The following is a 16,728-nucleotide window of genomic DNA, read 5'->3' as shown; positions in this document are numbered from 1 at the left end:
TTATCTTCGGTGTCGGCATGTGTAATATTTTAGTCATACGTGTTTTGATTTAGATAAAGGTTGTATGAGTCATATTACTTACCAAAGTGAATCCAGATCACGTAACTTTCCCCCTCTAAACTAACAAAAATTCCTTTCCGTGACTGTCGTGGACAAGATGAGGTGATCTCGGTCTCTAGTACCAACGTACGTCACACTAACATTCATTGCCTTCCCCGATGACCATAAGGACGTGGCCGGCGCTGTTATTGACTTAATAAAGTTTGGAATTCTCGAAAAGGCACATTGAGAGCGATAGCTATTCCCAAGCTCCGTTTGTTGGTTCCTTGTGCAATTTTGATTCTTCTGGTCAATCACGGAGTAGCAACTACGAGTTGTACGGTCATCTATGCTCATGCTCAAAATATTTTTCATAAGAATTTTTCCGGATTTCCTAAATAGTTTTTCGACTTTTCCAACCGATTTTTTTCAACAGTAAAAAACTTTGTGGAAAACAGTTTTCATTTTGTATTTTTTTTTTGAATTGCTGAGAAAATTTACTTATGTGTCTGCGATGCTTCGTTCTTGAGTTATGATTTTTCAAAGTTTTAGGCGGGAATTCCAAGAACCATCGTACCAATTTATACGATAATAAAAAATCCCCAAATGCCACCATGAATTTCTTTAAAAAACTCTTGTGTCCATACCGCCAACTTGTGAGGCATGATTTCTGAAAATCAACTAAATTCAAAAAATATCGACGCAGTTTATCTTATTTAGACATATGCACATGAAAACTAGCGAATTGAGCTAATAAAAATTGAATGTTGTCCAATTTTGGAAAGCTTTGCCATCCTAACTACGTCACAAGTTGTCGCTCGTGCTGGTGTTTTTTTTACAAAAATTGCTCCAAGAACCTTCCAAAACTTCAGAAGTGTTTTCAGCAATTCATTAAAAAAAATAATATTAGAAATCCCTCCAAAAATTTCTCCAAGGATTTCTTTAGAAAGTTTTCTAGATTTCTCCAGAAATTCTTCAAAATTTCGTGGACCTTAAGAAAATCCACTAGGTCTGAAAATCTACTACGGTTTCTTTTTCAGAAACTTGGCCAGTGGTTTCTTCAGAAATTCTTCCAGGAATTCTTTAAGAAATATCTCTATGGCTTGCTTAAAATATTTCCTCAAGGATTTCTGCGAAAATTATCCTTTTGGATAGCTTTCCATGTTTTTTTTCTGGAACCCCGTCAAGGGTTATTTTATAAAATTTTCAAGGGTTCGTTTAGATGAAATGAAATTTCTTAGGGATTCCCTCACAATTTTCTACAGCGACTCATTTTTTTTAATTGCTGCATAAATTCTTTCAAGGGAGGAAATTTCGAGAGATTCCTTCAGAAATTCGTACACGTATTTCTTCAAGAAGTCCTTTAGAGATTAGCTCTGTAGATTCCACTGAAAATTCTTCCAGGCATGTGTCAAAGAATGATTGAAAAAAGTGATTCGTCCAGAAAATCAATTATTTCTTCAGAAATATGTGCACAGCTTGCTCCAGGAGTATTTCCAGAAAATACTTCGAACAAACTCCAAAAATACAAATAAATTTTTCGCCAGAATTGTCCCGAAAAAAAAAACATTTCTTTTTCTCAGAATTCCACAAAGGGTTTCCCTGGGAGTTCATCCAACTATGTATTCAAGAAGATTTGTAAAAATTCATCCTGTGATTCCTTTTAAAATTTCCGTGTGATTTCTTCAAATCTTTGTCTGAATTTTACTGAATATTTTTTTTCAGAAATTTTCTTAGAGATTCCACAGACTTCTTCAAAATTTTGGAGATTTCTTCAAGAATTTCAGATAGAGATTTCTTCAAATAAAAAAAATGGAGTTTTTAGAAACTCATCTAAAAACATCTCTAATATTCGAGAAGAGATTCCTTCGGAAATTCTTTAATTCTTTGGTATTTCCAACAATTTCTTAAAAAATCTCAAAGATTCCTGCAGAAACTCTTATAAGGTTTTTTTCAGGGACTGCCGACAGAAATATATTCTGGGATTCTTTCCAAGATTCCTGCTGTTATTATTTCAGATATGTATTAATATTTTTGGAGAACCATTAGAAAATGATTTTTAAGGAAGTTCTGGAAGAATACTGGGAAGAATTGGATAACTATTTGCTGTTTGATGAAGAATTTCTTGAGAAATGATAAGAAATAGAGTAACTTTTGCAGGAATTACTGAAAGAATCATTGGAGAACTGCTTGAGGCATCACCGATTTTTTTTAAATAAACCCTGAAGAAAGGGGTTTATAAATCCTAAGCATTTCCTGGCGGAATACCTGAAGGAACTTCTGGAGAAACTCGTGGATAAAATAAAAAACTCTCGAGAAAATATCTGAATTTCTGATGGAAAACCCTAGAGAAATTTCTGGAAGGATCTACTGAAGAATTTCTTGAGAAATTTGTAGAAGAATTCCTGAAGAAATTCCAAAGAAAACTCCTGGAGCAATTTTTAAGAAATATTAAAAAAAACACAAGAAGTAATACATGCACGAACTTGTGCAGCAATCCTCGAAGGAATTCCCTGAAGAATTTATTTGAAGAAGGCCAGAATGATTTTTTGTAGGACTTTCCAAAGTAACTCCTCGTGAAAACTTTCAAGATGATTTTTTGAGAAATTTCTTTAAAAATCCAAAAGACCCTAGGAAAGTTTTTGCGAAAATCCTACAAGTCTCGCTGGAGGAATCTCAAATTAATATTCAAAGAAACACATGGATAGAACTACAATCTAAAGGGACACTCGAGGAGGAATCTTTGGGGAAATTCTTACTGCTATTGTTCTGGAAAATCCTGCAAAAATCTTCTCTCCATAAAAATTTTGAAAAAATATTGATAAGTTGAAAAATCCATATAGGAATTTCCGGTGGTTTCCTTAGAGGTAAACTTGAAGAAAATTTCAAAGAATTTCATTAGATGAAATACATTCTAGAAGAATTTTCGGACGAATCTTTAGAAGAGTTTTTGATAAACTCATGTAAGCAATTACTGCAGGATTGCCTCTTCCACGATAATTACGGACAAGTTTCGTGAGAAAATTTATGGAGAGATTTCCCGGAATTAGTCAAAATGCCACATTAAGGTCATTTCTATGAGGGTACCGTTAAAGGGGGTGCTGGAATTTAAAAACCTTGAGTAACCAGCTCTGATTTTGCTATGACAGTACTGTTTTTCAGCTATACCAGTTGTGGCCGAAATAAATGTGAAAACTTGAAACATTTGAAGACAAAGGGCATTCAATTGAAAATTCGAGAGATACTTTTGTGAAAAAAATGTCACTTGTTTTTGGTGGAATTCGAACTCACGACTCCTTATCGCTAGTCCAGCGCTTTAACCAACTAACCCAAAGAACATGTTACGATTCAGTGGAATAAAAAGTCAAACTGGATAGGTCTGTCTTTCACAACTTTATCTCCTTAGGCGATTTGACGAAAACAGTCGTTTGTATCACCTTGTCAGCAAGCGAGAATTCCATTGATTTAACCCTACCAAAGTGTTTTCCATTCTTTTTGACACAATTTGAATAAGAACGAATACGTAAGAACTATTCGAAATTTCAATACTTTAGGATTTTTTCTGCAGAGTATTGCAAATGTTCAGTTTTGCTTGAAACTCAAAAGGAATAATAATTGAAGATCGTAAAGATTCTATTCTAGAAATCTACAATCAATTCTTTCCCCAAACTTACTTTATTCAATTGTTTTAGTAAATCAAATTATTATTATTTTTTCTTTACAGGTACGTTGCTGTGAACATATCCTTCCGCTTGTTTTATAGTAGACGAAGATAAATTGTGCAATTGTTGGTAAGAAACATGTAAAAAAATCATCACATCATGAGGAAAATCTTTAACGAAACACACCTTCAAACAAAATTACCCTTCTTAGCCACAAAATCCAAAAACTCTCAGCCATTTATTTCCCGAATAAACCCAATGACCGGCCTCAATTAGTCCGGCTTACATTTCGATCGAGAGCCAACTGACATACTTCCCGAGTCCGCACTCATGCTACTTCCCAATCCTCCCAGAACTGAACCCAAAATCCACAGAAAAATATCATCATTCATCCAGCCAGCAGTTTTATATTTTTTTGATTAATTAATCGAACGTCATCATTCAACCCAGTCTGACCGGCAGCAGAAGCTGTCCATCAATAGCAGCGAGCGACTATGTATCGTCATCCGTCACTACACTATGCTTCCTCTATGTATAGTGTATACAGTTCAGCGAAACGACCACCCCGAGACCAGTGCCAGTTTGAGGATTGAGTTTTACGCGAAAAACTTTTTTCCCTTCGCCATCGTATCTCGTCATCACTCAGTTCAGCTGCGTTCCCGCCCACACACCACTCACAATGTTGTGATGTTTTTCTCATTTCGCTTTTGATCGTTGGAGCAGCAAAAAAAAAATGAACGTTCTTTTATAGTTATAATACGAGTGCGTTGCTAGTTTTCCCACTGTTATTTTGGTATTATCAATTCCGATTCATCCTCCGCTCACTCTATTCCCAATGCACGGTGTTTGATCGTCATCAGAGGGCTGACGAGTGTGATTGGGGATTCGAAATAGGGTGGCGAATGTCACAGTTTTTCAGGCATTGTGCCATGCCAGAATGGTAAGGAGTGTATCGGAAAGTAGTTGAAAATGTTCAGAATGCTCTATCTCGAAGCTGGGTTGGTCTTTTCATTTCGGTTCTTCTATGAAATCTTCACAATATAGTTAAGTTTAGAATACCTTGGAAAAATTTGGAAAATGTTTAGTATTGTTGAAAATATGGTTAAATGAATACACCTCACAAAATAAAAATCTGCACAAAATGCAATTTTGTTAAGATTTTTCAACATTTCAAAAATCTGTAGCGAGTAAAATTTGTACGATAAAAAATCTGGAAAATATTGATGCTTGTTAACAGTTATGTACACATAACATATCATTCAACACCGACTTTCAAAATTCATATTTTCGAAAGAAAAATCTCCTATATCTTCAAAATGGTCCACTCCAAAAAACGTCTATTTTTTGGTCAAACTTTGAAGTTCTGCTTTTAATATCTTAAAAGGTTATGAAATTATTTTTTTTGCCCTAACTTACTCGTCCATAAATTAAAAAACATACCCTATTTAAAAAAATGCGAATATTTCATTTTATGTATTTTTTATTTGCGTAAACATGATTTTGAGGAGCAAAGAAAAAGGGGGTTCCTCAAAAATGGCCTTTTTTCATTTTTAAGAATTGCGCTTAAATGCAGTGGAGATTTTTCTTGTAAAAAATAATTTGCCTATATCATGAGGATTCTTTAGCTTATTATATTTGCACAAAAAAGTTAACAATTTTCGAACATTATCGAACTTTTTTCGCAATTTCAATTTTTTAGAAGGTGTGCAAAAATTTAAAAACATGCGTTCAGTAATCTAGGTTAAACCCCCAGTTAAAAGAACATTTTTAGAAAATCATAAAAGTCATTTCTTTTTTCAAGGATTTATACAGTATCTCCAAAAATAAAATTACTTAAAAGTTGTATTAAACTATTTTTGAGGCTATTTTAAACATTTTCAACTACTTTACGATACACTCCTTACATGCCTAGGTCCTAGCTGATTCGCGTATTTATCGTGTGTGTGCTCCGTATTGGCGAATTTATTTTTCGCTCATTAATGATTGAAATTGAAATGTACGTGCCACTGGAAAGAAAAAAACTTTTTCAAAAGTAAACAACACATGATGTGGGTCATTTGTGTGAACTGTGAAATGAAAACAGAATCAGTCTGATGGGAATCGATGATCGATTGATTTGTTTTGTGGAGCGCACTCTTGGTTGGAATAATATTATTCAAATAAATAAAGTGTTGGAACTGTCCGCTGCATATTGTCAATATAGAAGTTTGTGTGCTTTTACTGCCACTACACGCTTTCATAACATATGATTTGTTTTTGATTATACAAATCTCCTCAAAAAATTTAGTGGATCCTTTAAAATCTCTATCATAAAAAGAATGGAAGGGTGCATAAATTGAATCAGGGCTAATCCTCAGCTCAGTTTAGGCTCTAAAATTTTAAATTTTGACTGCATATATGAGAAAACCTGGTAATGTCGGCCCTTAGTCTAGTCTAGTCTAGTCTACACAAACACATCCATCTCTAGGAAGAATCATGGAAAATGACAGTGCATCGGTGATGCATTAAACGCATTGAAGTGGCCAGGCTGGCTGTGCAGCGAATATATTTGAAATTATGGTACGGCGACATCTCATCAGCCGCTCCGTATAGTATGCAGTATTAATGCGACGTAAATACGTTGGGAGTGACGTTGCTAAGAAAGTTTATGTCACTCCGTTGAAGCTCTCCTTCCTGGAATGGGGCATAGACATTTTCGTCTTATATCCAGGCTCCAAAGCCTAGGTTTAGGCGCCATTGCTCGCTCTCTGAAACGAAATTTAAGAATGAAATGAGTTGAGGGCTACAGCAGCTAGAACAAGTGGTATCATTGAGGTTACTCCAAGTTTCCTACTGAGTAACCAGCTCTTAAGATATATAAAAAAAAAAAACTTCCAGTATGAGCAGACCTTTTAAGTGTAAGAATAATTAGGATTTTCTCTTGCTCTTTCATAGGGGCATGGGCAGAAGAAGGGTACTCATACCCTATGTAATCGCCTGTACAGTTAATTTCACATTTTTGCGCCCCCATATGTGCAAAAATTACTGTGATATTGCAGTTTTTCCGCTCTCCCAAACATAAGGAAATCTCCTATATGATTTTTGATATGTTTGCGCGCTCACGAATTTAAGAAAAAAATCGTCTTTGTGAATATTCCTAGCTTTTTCGCCCCAACAGGTCTACAAAAAGCTCCATTCTTCTTCTTCTTTATGGCTTGACGTCCCCAAGGCAGCTTTGAGATTATGAAAGAGTGGAAGAGCCTCTTATACGATATATATACAGACATTCCATAGAAAAACGTTAAAGTGCATCTCCGATTGTCGTGAAACTTGGTGGGTTTGTAGTTTTTTCCGAATTAATTAGACCCGTATTTATTTATTTCGTTTTTAAGATGGTCCAAAAAATTAAAATTTTTCAAAACTAAAATTTTCAAAAAAAAATCATAATTTCAGTTGACCGATGTTAAACTTCTTTTTTGTTTAAAGGCTATTCTAGATTATAGGAAAAATGCCTTGAAGAATCTGACTTGTGTTTTTGTGCAAAAAATGTGCAATTATTTTTTTTTTTTTCATTTTTCATGGTCACAGGACCAAAGAGATATCCTGATTTAACATTTTTATCAGAAAATTTAGGAAACAGAGATGTATGTTTTTAGGTTTTTGAGTTATGATTTTTTGAAAATTGAGATTCATATAGCTATTCTAAAATTGTCTGATTTTGTAAATACCCATAAAACTTTGCATTGTCTTGCTATTTTCAGTTATTTCTGGTGTTTTTTGTATCCATAGATATACACTCCCCCGCAAAAGCTTGGGGTCACCCTCTCGAAAACATGGAAATGTTTTTTGGTCATATCTCAGTCATCTTTCATTCAATCTACTCGTTCTTAGACTCTTTCGAAAGATAAAGAGTTAGATTTGATTCGTAGGTACTTTTCACAAATTTCATATGAAATTTTTAGTATGAAAAGTTTACATAAACTTACATGTTTTTCCTAAATCTGTACGAAAAATTGTTTTCCGTGTAATTCAAAATTGGGTCGACCAAATTTCAAAATTAATGTTGCATCAGAACCCTATTTCTATCCTCCTTGAGAGCCATGCATTAGATTTTAGCGGAAAAATTCATAACATAATTTAAATTATCTAGTTTGGTTTACTAGTCACCGTGCAAAAGTTTGGGGTCACCTTCCAAATGAAGTCTGAATAGGATTTTTATTCAAATCGTCATTGTTTTTGGTGCAACTCCAATTCCTTCTTTGATATTTGAATGGCAAGACACAAAAATGGTTATGAAATGTTCATAAACTAAGTTCTAGACTAATTTAAGGTAGAAAACGGTATTTAAAATCCATACTAAATCAGCTAAGTTCGTTATATAAAATGCGAAAGAGGATGGAAGTGAGATAAAAATGACAAATTCGTGAATTCTACCCTATATAACTGTATGTGTTATAACCACAAACATACCATTACCCAAAAATCCATAAGTTTAAGGAATGTTACATATTTTATTTTAATAAATATGCCATATCAAAAAATTATCCCTTTGCATTTCACCAAAACCCAAAATCTCGAATGTAATAGTACCTTTCGAGAAATGTCATTCGTTGTTATGGATTTTGGGATAATGGTATATTTGTGGTTCTAACACTTACTGTTATATAGGGTGGAGTTCACGAATTAGTCATGTTTATCTCACTTCCATCCTTTTTCGCACTTTATATAACGAACGAAGTGTGGCTTCGTGGTCGTGCGGCTAGTGTCACCAAGCATTTAGTCGTATCGTCCTAGGAGCGCGGGTTCGATTCCCGCCGCAGCTGTCAGGAAAAGTTTTCGGCTGTGCCACTGGGCGATGCATGCTAGTCCGTTGTCTAGTGTCGTGCTTCCTTCAAAGAGCGAATAGCTCACTGGAAGTACTAAACGTGTCCGTGACTTTTTTTTAACTTAGCTTATTTAGTATGGATTTTATATCCCGTCATCTTCCTTAATTTAGTCTAGGACTTAGTTTATGAACATTTCATAACCATTTATGTGCCTGTTACAACCCCACGGTGTTGTATCGCTCCTATTGATCGTACCCCCATCTACGGAGTGGCCGTGCGCCGATGGATGACGATGGATAGGGACTATTGTTCATAGAGATGGGTTGAGGGAGAGGTAAAAATGTAAACAAGCCAGCAGGAGTGAATAGCTAAGTCATTGAAGACACATGCAATCTCTAAAGCTAAAGTTTGATAGTTTACTTCTTAATAATTAATAATTAAAAGTTTGCTTAAACTAAGTCATTATATACTAAAAGGTGAATTGAGCTTAATACTATGTGAATATATATAAAATTATCCTTTTTTTCCTCGATTTAGCGTACAATTTCGTGCGACACAAATTAAAACTAAAGCTAACCTAAATCAATATCTAATTTCAACACGAAGACCTACAGGTAATTGAGACAAACTATGGTTGAATTGGATAAAATATTTATTAAATAACATGCTATCAGACCTCACAACGCTAGTCAGGGATTTTGGACCGATTTTGGACATAGGAGGGACGAAGAACACGAAGATGGACTAAACGTGAGTAACGGGTGGTCACTAAATAACGGGAATGCTTTGAATGTGCTCTTAAAAACATATGATCTTTAAAAATGTCAATCTGAATTTAACTATCATAAAGGTTTAACAATGTACGTCCATGGAAAATATAAAATTTAAGAAAGTTGAACGTAGTAATTTGTACAGTATTTTTTTGCAGTGGTGTTGGAGCAACTGCTTTGTACGACTTTTCAGAGTTTACTTTCACGCATTTTCTGCGTCTGTGAAATCGTTGGTCAAAATAAATGGTTTCTCAGCTACCTTTAGCATCTACACACTCAAACAGTAATAAGAAAAAATGGGGATACTGACTTGTTTTTTTTTTTGCTTTGGTTGTAGCCTTTTCCCGTAAATGACATTTATAGAAATTTCCAAAAAATGTTATTTTTCTGTATCACCAAAACGTGTCGATGTAATTTGTGCACTGCGGTTCATTGTTGAACTTTTTTTGTGCTATTTTTTTTTATAACGAACCATTTACATGTTGTTCAATGTGTAAATGTGATTTGATGTAAATATTTGTTATTTAACAAGGCATTCTATTGATTTATCCAGCCCATGTCACAAAAGAAGATTTTATTATGTGAAATGATATCATGCTTATTGGTTTTGCTAGTTTTCCTCTATTTCCTTCAGGATCTGTTTCTTGGGATGCCGAAATGTGGAATTCATTCAAAACCGGGCGGGTTCTAGTTTTATAATGGTTTACTATTAACTTTTTTTACGGTTGTTTTGAGCAATCAGTAGAGCCGTCCAAGGCGTTTTGGTAGTGCTTCCTGTTTCAATGTCGTTTTCTGCAGAACAGAATAAGTTGACACAAAATAAAAAATACGCTGACTTTTTGGATAGATAGACGATGGTTTTGTCTAAAAAATGTTTACTCTATGGACGATTCTATTGTTTTTAATCAGCTGCTAAAAGCATTCCCGTTATTTAGTGGCCACCCGTTAACAACTAAACATTCAAAAATATGAGTCTTATAATCGTAAAATTTCATGCAGGATATAAAAATATCTCCAAATACACGCGGATATTCAAAATCTCGGAAGACCACTCTTTCTTCGCCACCGAATTCTAACAGTGTCTTGCCATTCCAATATCAAAGAAGGAATTAGAGTTGCACCAAAAGCAATGACGATATGTATAAAAATCCGACTCAGACTTCATTTGGAAGGTGACCCCAAACTTTTGCACGATGCAGCATACTCAGGGGTGACCCCAAACTTTTGCACGGTGACTTGTAAACCAAACTAGATAATTTAAATTATGTTATAAATTTTTCCGCTAACATCTAATGCATGCTCTCAAGGAGGATAGAAATAGGATTCTAATGCAACTTTAATGTTGAAATTTGGTCGACCCAATTTTGAACTACACGGAAAACAGATTTAGGAAAAACATGTAAATTGAGGTAAACTTTTCATACTAAAAATTTCATATGAAATTTGTGAAAAGTACCTACGAATCAAAACTAATTCTTTATCTTTCGAAAGAGTCTAAGAACGAGTGGATTGAATGAAAAATGACTGAGGTATGACCGAAAAACATTTCCATGTTTCGAGAGGGTGACCCCAATCTTTTGCGGGGGAGTGTATAAGGATTCTAAATATAATCAAATTAAAAACAAAAGTGTATTGTATTGGAAAATTTGACATTTTATTTTCAATAAAATAACATACATCTCGAAATAAAAAAAATACTACTCGAAATATTTTCGAAAAACTCACCAAGTTTAATGACAATACACACCAAAATTTTTGAAATGCTTCCAGCACGCCAAAAATCAGCAAATGAAATTGCTGAATTTCAGCAACATTTTTGCTGAATTTCAGCACAACCTGCTGATCAACTGTCAAAATTGCTGGATGGTTCAGCAAATTGAAAAATAATTGCTGATTCTCAGTAATTTGTATTGCTGAATGCAATCAGCACGCCAAAAATCAGCAAAGTTTGCTGATTACCAGCGAAAATATATTGCAGTGTAGGAGTTGCACTATATCGCTTTTCTATGGAATGGCTATAAAGCGACTGCTCATGTGATTTTTTTTACGAAATTATTTGTGCCCTTTTAAATATAATAGAAGCTACCAGCGCCATTTTTTGAAAATGTTGTGTTTCGCAAAATTGTAAGAAAAATCGACTTTATAAATAAATACTAGGAAATTTTTATTCCGTTCTCTTGATACATCAAAATTGCTAACATTTGCTCAAATGGACCGCCTCCATACGTATGTTTAGTGCCCTCTAATAAAAACTTCCTCTGTGCCCTCACACGTGCAAAAACACTCTTTGATGTTGGAACTTCTTTTAGGGATTCCTTCAGAAAGCTCCAAATTGAAGAAATTAGAGATTCTTTAGGAAATTCTTCCAAAGATTTCTTCCGAAATTTATTCACGGATTACCCCATAAAATAACCCAGAACTTTCTTTACGGGCTCGTTCAAAAATCCATCAAAGTTTATGATAATTTTCTCCAGGGATTTATTCAGTTTCTTACTACACTGCGGCCACTTTCTATAGCCGCACCCACGATTTCACACTTCTAGCAATTTCTACGATTCAATCGATATGTGGAACGATGTGTATCAACTAGTGTTTGTAAAATATATGATTTACATGAATAAGTTTTGTAAATTATTTGTTTGTTAAGCGAAAAACACGTTATTTTCATAATTTGGGCGACCATTTTCTATAGCCGCACTACGGGTTTTTCTTCGGTTATCTGATTTTTCATAAGAAATAATTTGATCAAACTGTCTCAAATGACACAATTAAGCTAAATCAAAACAAAACTAACGAAAAGCAATGAAAAAATCAACCAATTAGTTTTCTTAGTACAAAAAACTACATAATTTTCACTATTTTTACTTAAAAGTTCTCTTAAAATACCAAAAACAATATTTTATGTTGGCAAATATATTTTATTGCTTCCTATCGGCAATATTTCTTTTAAACATGATTTCTTGTATGCTTTCTATAAGATTTGAAGCTATAATACCAATTTTACAACTGCTTTCTGGAACTTTAGAATTAAATTTAGCCTAATATTTGCGTTATTTTGATAAATACGCTATACTTATGACAATATATCACTGAAAATTCAACTAAACAGTCGCTAATGGTCCTCATGAATACAGATTTAATTAATCCTAATGGATAAAAGAGCTTAGTTTTGCGCCAGCGCTTCACAAAATTTTGCCCAATTTTACAATTTATGATATAAAATCAATCGGAACTACAGGAAGACTACAATCATAACCCCTTCCTTCTCTTTTGCCCTAAAATCAACAGGAACATCTATATTTGAAATGTTTTGATAGAAAAACATCATTTTTACTTTATCAAATAGCGTCAAATTGATGGAAAGTTGGATAAAAGCTGTTATTACAAATCGTCTTCATAATTAAAAATATTCATCTTATGTTTAAATGGTAGCGAAGACAATGCTGACCCTCCAAGTTTAGTTTGATGAATTCCCGAAGTTTCTTCATTATGTATTGATGTTGTATACGATGTCTTTTCCAAGTTTCATCAGGATTTATACACAAAAACTTATGAATTTTCCATTTAAAAGCTTAAAAATTCGATTTATTCACAATTTAATTAGGTTTACGAAGGTTATACGCTAAAAATTGAAACTGGAAGTTTAATGCAATGATTGTTTTGAGTCAATAGCATTTATACTTGAGCATTAGTTTGAGTTTTTTTTTAGTTTTTTGGGATATCTTTAATAACTTTTCAATAAAACATCAGTTTACCAATTCTGCGTCCTATTTCTTGAATTAAAAGACCTTGTAACTTAAATATTTCGTGGAACTTCTTTGGTTTGGTCTGAATAAGCTTTATTTGGTCTAATAAAGCAGTTATAATTAGCATACTTTATGATAAAGCAGCTGATCTTAGGAATACCCGAAGTGCGGCTATAGAAAATGGTCGCCCAAATTGTTGAAAAACTGTATTTTTGATATGGAAAACATACACATGAAGAAAGTTATGCTTGCAAATATCATATTTTGCAATAACTAGCAGATGCATATTGTTTTCCATATCGATTGTATCTTAGATATTGCTAGACATGTGAAACTGAGGGTGCGGCTATAGAAAGTGGTCGCAGTGTAGATCAATTCAGATATATTTTACTAGCTATTTCTTCGAAATTTCTCACATTTTTTTTTAGAAAAACTTGCATGTGTTGCTTCAAAAATTCCTCCATGATTTTTCAGAACTCCTCTAGTGATTACTTCAGAAATTCTTTGAGAGATTCCTCCACAAATTCCTTCAAGGATTCATTGAGAAAACCATTCATGAATATTTTCCGACATTCCTATAGCGAATGCTTCAAAAAATCTTCCAGGGATTTCTTAAGAAATTCTGACAGGAATGCTTTTGGAGATTTCTGTGAAAATTCCTTCAGGAATTCTACCAGAGCTGTCTTTTGAAAGTTCATAGTATCCTTTAGTTTTGTAGAAATAACCCCAGGATTAATATAAGAACTTTGTTGTGGAGTGTCGACCTAAGCAGAAGAAATGGCTTACAGTCGTCTCGGCTAGCACAAAATCAAACGCCAACTAATGATCAGATTACGGTTTCATAAACAAGCCATGTATTCAATCAGATTCCTGCACTGACCCTATTCTGCCTAACTGGTTTCTTTCTTAATACTAAAACATTGTTTTGCTTAACTTGCTACTCACGGACCGGCTGATGCTGACATGGGCCATTCCCGACGATCGGACGGCTCTTAGTTTGGACGACGACAATCCTCCACAGATCGCATCTCGCTGCGCTGCACACCGGCTTTTCCGGACGCGTCAGGTGGTGGCCACTCAATCTTGGCGAGTGTTTACTTGTCGGCAGCTTACCCGTCGGAGTACTGTCTGTGAAAGTCCAAAAGACAAAAGAAAAGGCCCTGCGGAAATCCGCCCGTGTTAGCCCCAGATCGTTTTGTTGCAGCAATTAGACTTACTTTCTATGAAAGGCCTTTTCTCGAGACGGTTCAGTTGAAGCGATGCGTTTGGCACCGCGCACGGATAACAGGGTGATCCGATCGCTTCCGTTGAGTGACCAAGAGCCGGAGCGTTCTAAGGATTATCGAAGCATGATTATAAACTCGTATGTCGGCTTCTTGCACTTCTACTCACCCTACGGATACGTGCAGGCCACGGAATCAGGGCTTCGAAACGATGTGGGTTGCCAGTTCGCCTGTGGGTGCAGATCGTCCTATCCTTATTCAGGTCGCTGCCCGGACACCCGTTTTCCTCCGTGAATTCGCGGTGTGTGTGGCTCGGTCCGGACTCGCTGACTACGCCGTCGTGTGCGGTCAATCTCGCCGACCCCGATCCTCTAACCGGATGATGGCTGACACGTTCCTCCTGTGTTGTCAAATGTGGGGTTAGACCTTTTTGCATAGGGCTTTTCGGGAACTTCTTACCTTCGGACACTTTTATTCGCGTTCGCACCGCAGGAAAAACTCAGTGCGAGCTTGCCGAACTGTGCAGCAGCTTGCCGGATCTTGTACAAGATTTGTAGGGCGTGATGTTTCCAGACCGATAGTGCGATCTGTTTCTGGAGAAAAATCGTGGGTGGCACAAGCGATTAGATTTCCGTTATCATCCGGAATTTTGGTCACTCTTACCTCCTGTGTTGGGCACTGCTCCTGCCCAAGCTCCGGGATTCGGTGTCAATTCACCCCGTGGTTGATATTACGGAGCAATTTCCTTCACTTTCTTTCGGACCGCGTTTTTGCCGCAGCTCACACCGATCCGTCTGCCTTTTCTGTCGAGTTTCGATGGCGACGTTGTCGTTGGCGGATGTGGATTTGTCACTTTGGCAGTGCAAGAAAATCAGCAATTCTTGCTTGTGTTTCAAGCAAGTAGCCCATGTCAGGGGGTCGCAGGATGGTGGCTCGTGTGCACTGTTATTTCGGCTTAGTAACTAAATGTGTTATGGCTTGTTTCTTTATGGCTAAACGGGCTATTATCACATCATAATCTGAATTTACATTTTAACGTAACACAACCTTACCACAGGCGCAGAGTTTTTTGTGAGCGCTGATAGGCAGCTCACAAAAAACTCTTAGACTCACTTCTACAAGAAGTCGCATCGAGACTGGAGCAGATCTGAGGGTTATCACTTAAGCAGACCTTAAAGTGTCGATAACTACAGCCAAACTAACAAACGCGAACCTTGTTGTTCGCCAGATCCAGAAGCTCAAACATAATCAAAACAAACATAACAGCAGCGAGTCCTGCCAAAGGTGATCTGAACGCTCACAAATGAGCAAATGTCTCTGCGCTAGTTCTTGTCCCATCTTCTGTGCTATGCCGTTCCTGTGGCAAAACACTCAATATGATCTATTCTAGTTTTAAGAGCTACAATAAAACTAAAGATCAAAACATGTAACGAAAATTACGGCTAGTGTTGGCTAACATATGAACGTCTACAGTGGATGTTGTCAGTCACGATTGAGTAAAGGTCGGATTTGGTCGTCCTGAATCACTACGAGCCCAGAAAGGAGGTTTTACCGCGCCCCCCGGTCGCGTTGCTTTTATGGAGGTTTTTCGTAGTGACCCCCATGCAACCGACTACCACTTAGTTCAAGACCTGTGCCTAGAAGTTTATCAATGTCACTCGGTGGGATTCTCCACAGCAGTTTTGGTGCCCGATCGGATGATCGGCGGCGTTTCCGCGAAGCTGCAGGTCCTTCAACTCCGTGGTCGACTACCAAGGGTCCCTCACTGTCTGGCGGGTCGTTGTGTTTGAGGTTTAGACCATGTGCGACAGATGATTCTGATGTGTTGGTCCACTGTGCTGCAAGGAACGGCGAGGTTTCGCTTGATGATCTTGGTCCTCTAGCCCATGCCGTAAAACGTGTTTTGGTGGCTCGTAGGCTCGTCGTTAACAGCTCCCTGCTCGCTGTCTGCATAGCTTGTCCGTGTATGGCATTTGGCGTCACCTTACTAGCTTTCGGATTCCCAATCTCCCTCGCCGGCTGTGTCCTCCTACCTTCGCTGTGCCGACACTTCTGTTGGTATTTGGGGCCATCCTCCAACTTTCAGGGTTCCAATCTCCCGAGCCCTCCGTAGGCTTCATGCAGTCGCTGTTTATGGCATTTGGAGCCTCCCTACTCGCTGACTTGCTTTCAGGGTCCCAATCTCCCGAACCTGCCGTAGGTTGTGGTCTTGTCGCGTTGTCTCAATTTCCGGTATTTGGAGCCTCCCTACTCACTGGATAGTTTTCGGGGTCCCAATCTCCCTCGCCCTCCGTAGGCGCTGCTACGTACTCCTCCTCTCCCAGTACTCCCAGGTGCGATTCCGCTGCGCCCGATAGTGGCCGTAAGCTTTGAGCCGCGTCGAACCGATTGTTGGTCGTCGATCTCCGACTCTCCACTCCTCCTATCCAGAAGCCAGCTGGTGTACTGCAGAGATCCCTGCTCCCCGTTTCCAAAGATGCAGG

General features: G+C 36.8%; 1 protein-coding gene across 6 annotated transcripts in view; it reads left to right on the top strand.

Moving 5' to 3' along the window:
• The window catches only part of LOC109400676 (dachshund homolog 1), a 424,184-nt gene that overhangs the window by 162,375 nt on the left and 245,081 nt on the right, over positions 1-16,728 (top strand). The gene's annotated exons all lie outside the window — the stretch shown is intronic.

Source organism: Aedes albopictus, chromosome 2, assembly GCF_035046485.1.
Source record: "Aedes albopictus strain Foshan chromosome 2, AalbF5, whole genome shotgun sequence".
Taxonomy (NCBI): Eukaryota; Metazoa; Arthropoda; class Insecta; order Diptera; family Culicidae; genus Aedes; species Aedes albopictus.
This window is presented reverse-complemented; position numbering and strand designations above follow the sequence as displayed.